Source organism: Protomyctophum bolini, assembly GCF_963924005.1.
Source record: "Protomyctophum bolini genome assembly, chromosome: 15".
NCBI classification, from domain to species: Eukaryota; Metazoa; Chordata; class Actinopteri; order Myctophiformes; family Myctophidae; genus Protomyctophum; species Protomyctophum bolini.
The window spans coordinates 5,596,841-5,604,467 of NC_137876.1; positions in this window are offsets into that span (position 1 = coordinate 5,596,841).

Genomic DNA, 7,627 nt, shown 5'->3' on the forward strand with positions numbered 1-7,627 from the left:
TGAAGGAAGGTGGTACGGTAAGGTTACGATGCCTTTGACCATGAAGGAAGGTGATACGGTATAAGGTTACGATGCCTTTGACCATGAAGGAAGGTGATACGGTAAGGTTACGATGCCTATGACCATGAAGGAAGGTGATACGGTAAGGTTACGATGCCTTTGACCATGAAGGAAGGTGGTACGGTAAGGTTACGATGCCTTTGACCATGAAGGAAGGTGGTAAGGTAAGGTTACGATGCCTTTGACCATGAAGGAAGGTGGTACGGTGAGGTTACGATGCCTTTGACCATGAAGGAAGGTGGTACGGTGAGGTTACGATGCCTTTGACCATGAAGGAAGGTGGTACGGTATAAGGTTACGGCCACAGGCACTCATGCACGTACAGTATACACAGGCACACATACAGATGTTTTATGTACATGTCATGTGTGCACACTGCACACACATGTATACAATATGCATGATTTTGGCACATGCGTGCAATCTGACACGCATCTCACACACACACACACACACACACAGACACACACACACATACACACACACGTACGTACGTGCGTGCAATCATGTTCTATACGCACTCCTGTACTGCGGCCTGTGAGCTCACCTCAGCTGCACGAGAGAGAGTGTGTGTGTGTGTGTGTGTGTGTGTGTGTGTGTGTGTGTGTGTGTGTGTGTGTGTGTGTGTGTGTGTGTGTGTGTGTCAATCAAATCCGCGACCGCAAGAGCCACCATTCTAGGAATGAAGCGATCAGAAAGTGCACAACACTGGACCAGTCTGAGGCTGCAGGGAAAACTGGCTCTTCTTCCCTTTGCAAACCACTCATTATCACACTCTATACTGTCAAATAACACCATAGGTGAGGACATTCTCATTTTCACTATTAAAGCCCGTTTACAGGTGTTGCCGACCAAGTTCAACTTGGCAACCTGGTACCCATCAGCACACGACCCACACTGCATCCTACATCCAGTACCACATGACAAAGAAACAGTCGCACACATCTTAAATGGTTGCAGCCACTATAAAGGACTGTACATTGCTTGCCAGACATGACCGTCTGGTGGACCTGGTCTCAGACAAGATCAGTACAGGACAGGACAGGACAGGACAGGACAACAAGAATGTATAAACACAGCACTGTATAAATAGACTGGTTTGATCACAATGACACGCATGTCAATTCACTACAAAATATTCCAAATACCCCAGATATTGTGTTAAATTATAAAAACTGTCACTATATTTGAAATAGGCTGCCCATTTGATTTGTATATGGACACTTGTTTTACATCCAAACTTATGAAATATCAGCTTCTGGTGGAACGTTTTATGGCCTTGGGATATAACTGTCAACTTATTGTCCTTGTATTTGGAAGCCTGGGCCATGTCCATAAACTTGTGCTCAGGGGTTTGCAATTGGGTGGATTGCTAAAAACAAATGCAAAAAAGCTGGCTAAATACTGTTCTGTCTCAGCTACTATGGGCAGTCTGTCTGTCTGGAGAAGGAGTTGTTTCATTTATCCCTAGGTGGCTTAAAAACCCCAAAACAAACATCCTGTCTAGTAGTATCAAGTATATAGTATGTCAACAATGTGCTATATATATTTTTTTTTTCTCTTCTTTTCCCTCTGTGTGTTAAGCAGTGCAGCAGCTTGGTTGGACCATATTATGTATAACCTTATTCTGATCAGTGTTTGGGTCTATTCTGTATACGCCACTTGTGCAGATCCAAATAAAATAATTCAAATGTGTGTGAAAGGGGGGGGGGGGCGGTTGTTGTTGACAGTAGTGCGTTTGTCCTTTCGGCTTGCAAGTTACAGAGAGCTTTATTTTCTTCCCTCTCAACATTCTCTCTCTCTCTCTCTCTCTCTCTCTCTCTCTCTCTCTCTCTGTCGTCTCTGCGATGCCTCTCAAAGTGCTCAGATCATATGCAAAGCTGTTTTATGCTAATGCCTATATGTGTACACTTTGGTAGCATCGTCCAACCAGCATACAGAAACTACATCACACATTGCTTCTTCCCCCGCACTCTGTGCACCTATATGTCTGCTTCACTGTCTGCCTGTCTGTCTGCCTGTCTGCCTGCCTCACTGTCTGTCTGTCTGTCGGTCTGCCTGCCTCACTGTCTGCCTGTCTGTCTGCCTGACTCACTGTCTTTTTTTTGGGCTCTCAGTCAAATCTTGTCACATAATTATCACAATCAGAACCATGAAGTTATATTAAATAAAATAAAGAAATAAAGGTCCTGTACCCATGCACAACAGTAAATCTTTACACTGGAAATGAACTGTATATACTGTACCACAAACTATATTTATCTTGAAATTAAATTGCAATATTGTTATATTATATTATAAATAATCCAATACACTATTGGACAATCAGTAACTTTCCAAATATAACTGAAAATGTCCAACCTCAGTTTCCACCCCCTGCAATGTCTTACCTTTAGATGACTGTGTTCCAAGAAGGAGTACGGTATTCCCAAAGAAGTATTCCAAACCAAGCGTTGTAGTTATTCTCTTTTGTCTCAAATCAAGTAGTCCCCAAAGTTACAAAACAAAAAGGAAAAAGGAAGTATCCTGGAGTCCTCACCCAGCCTTCATGTCAGGAGTTCCTTTGTTGAAAGGCTCTGAATTGTTTGTTGAAAGGCTCTGAATTGTTTGTTCAGAGCTCAAAGCATCAGAAATGTCTGAACAAACTCTCTTTCTTCCCCCTCATAAAGTTCTTCGGTCAAAGGTTTATTATTGGTTTAATAAGTTCAGATGGTTTTGCTTTAGAATTAAGAGCTTGTTTGCCAAACAACCACCACAAAACACAAACACTCTTCTCTTCTTCTTACTGCCCAAAATGGAAGCCGGGCGCATCACTTCCTGTGCCTATATAGCTTCCTGCCACCTTACTTCCTGGAACTATTCCTTTTCCTGGAACTAGCTCAAATGTTTTTTTTGTGTGTTTTTGTGTGTGTTGGCCTGTATTCAAAATGTTACTTGAGTCTAGTATTGGCATCAAAATAGTATATCAAAGAACAATTATGCTTATTTTTTTATCATTCTTATTTTATAGCTGATCTACAAGTCACATTTTGGCACATTATGAGCTTGTAGTTATTTTCAAATTGACTTAATTTAAATCTCCATATCGGCCTAAAAAGAGACAGACAGACAGACAGACAGACAGACAGACATCATTTATATTTTTTAGTTTACTTTGGATTATTAATACAAATGAAATCATACAGTACATGATACAGTACATTGCAAAGTATTATTATAGCTTGAGCTATCTACCCAGAAACACAAGTGTAATTTTCGTTATTTTTCTTTTAAATAACACAACATCCTGTTGACAAAGGATGTTGATGACAAAGCTATAATTAACTCCATACAGCATTATACAATTTACAATGTACAATTTAGGCATTTAGCAGACGCTCTTAACCGAGAGCGACTTACACTAAGCAATAGCATTATACATTAATACAATAACATTATAGGCCTATAGCAGACCTACTGTACAGTTAAACACTGGCTTGCATAATTGTATATGGCTTACATCGTCTCATTTTACTTGGACTGTACTCTTTTGTAGAGTTAGGACGTCTTTTGTTGTTATTTATAGATACTCAATAAATGTGCTTGCTTAACATCTGTAGAGGTCACATTCAAAAGGGCAATCCAAAACATCATAATAATCAAAACAACAACTTAACCCACTAAATATGGTGTTATTGTCATACACTCCCTAGAGGTTGGTGGACACTCCCTTCAGGCAGGCACTTCAAAGCCTTCTGTTTTCGGTTTGATCATAGGGGGCGCTGTAGGGGAGAAAAAACCAACATGTGAGCAATAGTTCCAGGAATAGTTCCAGGAAGTAAGGTGGCAGAAAGCTATATAGGCACAGGAAGGGCAGCGCCCAGCTTCCATTTTGGGCAGTAAGAAGAGAAGAGTGTTTGTGTTTTGTGGTGGTTGTTTGGCAAACAAGCTCTTAATTCTAAAGCAAAACCATCTGAACTTATTAAACCAATAATAAACCTTTGACCGAAGAACTTTATGAGGGGGAAGAAAGAGAGTTTGTTCAGACATTTCTGATGCTTTGAGCTCTGAACAAACAATTCAGAGCCTTTCAACAAAGGAACTCCTGACATGAGGACTCGAGGATACTTGGGGACTACTTGATTTGAGACAAAAGAGAAGAACTACAACGCTTGGTTTGGAATACTTCTTTGGGAATAGGCCTACCTTACTCCTTCTTGGAACACAGTCATCTAAAGGTAAGACATTGGGGGTGGAAACTGAGGTTGAACATTTTCAGTTATATTTGGAAAGTTTTTGATTGTCCAATAAAATGTATTGGATTATTTATAATAACAATATTGCAATTTAATTTCAAAATAAATAGTTTGTGTTTTCCTTTTTGCTCTACAATACAGTTCATTTCCAGTGTAATTTACTGTTGTGGGTACAGGACCTTTATTTCTTTATTTTATTTAATATAACTCAGACATACGATAACTTCATGGTTCTGATTGTTATAATTATGTGACAAGATTTGACTGAGAGCCTGTGCCATCGCGCAAATTCCAGGTTTTCACCAGATGAGAGAAACTTTTCTTTTCCAAAATTAGTTAAGCAGGCAAACTCTGCTCATAGCGAGCTACGATCTTGTAGGTCTGCTATTTTTTTTAAATCGAAGAGCGACTGACATGGAAGACATTTTTAGAATCTGATCTCAGGTCAGAATGAAAACTGTCAGGATGTAGAAGACATTTTTAGAATCTGATCTCAGGTCAGAATGGGTTAAAGTAAACATGTAGCTAGATGTGATGTTAGAGTCCACAGAAGTGAATGTAACCCGGTTGGGTATATAATGTTTTGGTTTCATGTTTACTGTTTAAAAAAGAAGAAAAAATAAATGTATTGTATTGTATTGTACCTTGTATTTATCTGTAATGTTTTATTTTACCTGCAATTGTAAAGGGTTTTGGTTTGGTTTGTTTTGGTTTCATGTTTACTGTTTAAAAAAGAAGAAGAAAAAATAAATGTATTGTATGTATTGTACCTTGTATTTATCTGTAATGTTTTATTTTACCTGCTATTGTAAAGGGTTTTATTTTGCTTACTTGGAGGAATTGTGTGTGAGTGTGAGTGATTGAGTGAGTAGATTGGGCGCAGGTGTGGGTCATTGAGTAATTAGGAGATGGAGAGCAGAGCAGCACAGAGGGACAGAGTGAAGAGAGGAGAAATGTTTGTTAAGATAAATTAATGTAAACACACGTTGTTTTATAAATTGACCAGCTTAGTGACAAAGTAATTTGTTGGTTTGAGTTGCAAGTGTTGGACTGGTTGATGGACAGTGATTTCAACAAGGAGTTACAAGGACGTTTTCCAGCTTCACTGTGACCGCATGTTAGCATGCTAGTTGGCTAAGCTAGTCGGACACGGACAGTGTATCATGATAGTGGGAGGAGGAGGTAGCCTGTTTAGCTAAAGCAGTCAACTCCTAAGCTACTAACTAAACCTTCCTGAAGACGTCGCCTGAAGCAAGACTTCCCAGATAGCGGGTTGAGCTACCAGGCAACGCTCTTAACCTTCCTCTGGCAACGTGGGACTTGCCCCTCATCTCTTCTGACAGACTCTGCCCAGCTAAAGTCCATTGTTCACCGTCCACCTGCATGTGTAGGCCGCACATCAAAGACACCGTGCTCTCATAACAACGGGGGTTTTGAGTACTCATTTTATTTTGTTTATTTTTTACATGCCGGCTTAGATAGTTCATGTGTTAAAGGCTATAAGGTTTTATAATGTGAATACACAAGTTGTGAAATGAAATGGTATTGTAAAGTGCATTTGCTGAGTGAAACTAGGTAGCCTATCATCTACTGTACCAGTGAGAACATTTTTCTGCTTTTAAGTAAAATTATAAAAGACATCTGGTTATTTTTCTATTTGCTTAGATAAGGATTTCATGATAAGGTGTGCAGGTTTAAAAGGGTTTAAAAAGGTTAAAAACAAGTGATGTAATGGTAATTAGTTAATAAGGGAACTCAAGTTTATTTTTAAAGCATTAAAATTGCTAGGTACTTTTTAGTTAAAAGAACTTAGGGGCCCTGCCCATAATTCATTAGGGGTAAAAGGGGCTACATGAACTTTTCAAACCGGTTTTCTCAACTTTCTATTTTCTGCAAGACATTACTCTTTCATATATTATAAGCCATATCTCCAAAACTGGTGGGTCAAACTGAACAACCAATATGTCAATTTGAAGCTATGCGATTCCCTGCTTTCATATGACATGAAAAAAACGAAAATTCTAAAAAATCCAATGGCAGTCCCTCAGTCAAAGACTCAAATGTGGTCACATATAACCAAACAGCTAAGGTAAGCTGCATCTGTTGACTGTTGAAAGAGAAGATAACGGATAAACCGATTTTAATCTAATCAATCTTGTGTCCTCTACAGTGCAGGAGTCCAGTGCAGTCCAGTCCAGTGCAAGGAGTCCAGCCCATGTGTTCCAGAGATTGACCCTGCAGGCCATCGCTGATACACAACTGACAACGTCAAGAACTGTATAGAAGACGGCTCAAGGTATGGCACCATTTTGGTCTTTATTTCTTTGTTGCTGCTAGTGTTTGTAAGCTGTGTGTACTAATGCCATTCAGCCTGCTGCTGCATTGCTGTCATTCTGGGAGCCATGCAGCGACTGTGGGGCAACGAAACATGTTCAGTGACTCTGGCATTGAAGGCTGATGTGAATCTGCAGTGCTGTGGCTGTTGTGTTGTGGCCAGTGTTGTTTTTGGCAGCACATTTTTAGTTTTAGTCAGTCTCTTATAGTGTTCATTTAGTTTCAGTCACATTTTAGTCACCTGGAATGTTTTAGTGTTAGTCTAGTTTCAGTAACATCTACAGTTGATTTAGTCGACTGAAATGTATTTTGGCGTAATGACTCTTTTTACACTTGCTGCGCTGTGAGCTGTTTCAACGCGTATCATACGATTTTTGTCGACTTAATCTACAGTTGATTTAGTCGACTAAAATTTATTTTGGTGGGCCTTGATGCCGACTGTTTTTACACTTGCTGAAAATAGTCGATCTACATCTGCTGTGCATACTAATATGATTCAGGCTGTTGCTGTATTACTGCCATATTGGGACCCAATGACTGGGTGGAAATGCAACATCTCTTCCTTTTCCTTTTTTGTATTTGGTTGTAAGCACACCGTCTGTCCAGCTAAAGAGGTTGTTTATCCAGACTCTGTTTCTTGTGTCCTTGCCAAAGTTAAGCGGCGGCATTGAGCTGCATATATATATATATATATATATATATAGCGTCTGCTCTTCTCTCTCCTGCTCATGTATTCATCCCCACTTATTTATTTATTTCTCTGTTTGGCCGTGACCGACCGGCCTGTACGTCTGTTGGTCCGAAGGCGGTTCTGATCCCCGCCACACGAGGGGGCGGACATCGAGTCCACTGGCTGTCCGGTCCAGACTGCTCTTTTTGTCCCCCCCTTTCACAACCCTTAGTCTCGTCCATCTGTTGACCAATTGGATGAGTAATAAAAAGCCAACCATTTAGTTTTTCTTCCATTTGTCTCTTAACACCTGCTGGCTTTGTGGCTA